Below are 1,629 nucleotides of genomic sequence, written 5' to 3' on the forward strand. Positions count from 1 at the left end.
CACTAACCGTTTCATGTCTAGGGGGATTACTTTGAGGTGGTAATTGCCGCTTTTGTCTTTGTGAGCTTGAAGATGCTAGTTGAGTCAATTGTGTTTCCAACATCTTGGTGTGAGCTAGAATGTTGTTGATGGTGGTGTCTTTTGCTTGGCTATCTTTTTGCATTTGGGTGAAAAATTCTTGTTGGTTCTTTTGCATTTGGAGGACCGCTTTTTGGACATCAAAACCTTGGTCATTGTGGTGATTGTATGGATTTTGATTTTGGTAACCTTGGTTTTGATTGTAAAAGGGTCTTTGATTTTGATTTCTCATGGGTGGTGGAGTGTATGTTGTTTGAGGGTTTTGAACATTTTGGCTTTTGTATGAGAGATTTGGATGGAACTTGGTGTTTTCATTGTAAAAATTTGAATAAGGGGTACCACTTTTGTAAGCTTGGAAAGCATTAACTTGTTCGGTTGTTCCCCTACACTCACTTGAGTCATGACCCAAAGTTCCACAATTCTCACATATCCCACTTGGGATTGATGAGGATGCCATCATGGCATTGACATGATGCTTTGATGATTTTGAGTTTTCCTCAAGTCTAGCCATAGCTTGTTCAAACTTCAAGTTGATTGTGTCAATGTGAGCACTAAGTTGAGCACCCAATTGAGTAACGGAGTCCACTTCATACTTTCCTCCTCTAGTAGCCTTGCGAGGCCTACTATATTGTGAATTATGGACCGCCATTTCCTCAATCTTGTTCCATGTTTGATTGTCATCAACTTCGGTGAACATTCCATTTGATCCCATATTGAGAATGTTCCTTGAATCTTCATATAAACCATTCCAAAATTGTTGCACTAAAAACCATTCGCTAAGTCCATGGTGAGGACATGAGCGACAAATACCTTTGAACCGCTCCCAAGCTTCATACAAAGATTCTTCATCCCTTTGCTTAAAACCCGTAATTTGAGCTCTTAGCATGTTAGTCTTTTCCGGTGGGTAGAATTTTTGTAGAAAGCTAGAGCTAGCTTCTTCCAAGAATCTATTCCAAGGGTGGCCTTATCAAGGCCCTTCAACCATTGCTTTGCGGTGCCGATTAACGAAAAAGGAAATAAGACCCATCTTATTTGGTCTTGAGTCACGCCCGTTTGAGAGATAGCTTCACAATAATCGCAAAAGGTTTCCATATGAGAATGAGGGTCCTCACTAGGCATTCCCCCGAATTGGCTCCTCTCAACTAGTTGGATGAAGGCGGACTTGGCAATAAAATTACCGGTGAGATGTTGCGGTGTAGGAGTACCATTTGGTAGATTCTCCTCGGTGGGTATAGAGTGTGACGAGAATTTAGGCATTGTAGGTGAATTTTGTGTGGTATTGTTTAATGGGTTTTCTTCTCCTTCTATTGCGAAAGGATTGACAAACTCACTAGTGGGTTGAACAACTTCACCAACACCTCCCAAATTCCTCCTAACAAGTCTCCTATTACTCGTCAAGGTTCTTTCGATTTCACGGTCAAAAGGTAACAAATCTCTTTGTAACCTTCTAGACATGCAAAATATCAAACAACTCGAAAACAATTAGAACAAACCTTGAGGAGTTTTACTTCCCAAGGTGAAAAAGACACAACTAATAACAATAAAAGAAAT

General features: G+C 40.3%; 1 non-coding gene across 1 annotated transcript; it reads left to right on the forward strand.

Annotated features, from left to right (window-relative positions):
• Nucleotides 1–857: 857 nt before the first annotated feature.
• LOC141650588 (small nucleolar RNA R71) lies at nucleotides 858–964 on the forward strand. The gene has a single exon (XR_012546612.1). It is a non-coding gene; the product is annotated as a small nucleolar RNA R71 (small nucleolar RNA).
• Nucleotides 965–1,629: the final 665 nt, after the last annotated feature.

The sequence above is a fragment of the Silene latifolia genome, chromosome 3, assembly GCF_048544455.1.
Source record: "Silene latifolia isolate original U9 population chromosome 3, ASM4854445v1, whole genome shotgun sequence".
In the NCBI taxonomy this organism is placed as follows: domain Eukaryota; kingdom Viridiplantae; phylum Streptophyta; class Magnoliopsida; order Caryophyllales; family Caryophyllaceae; genus Silene; species Silene latifolia.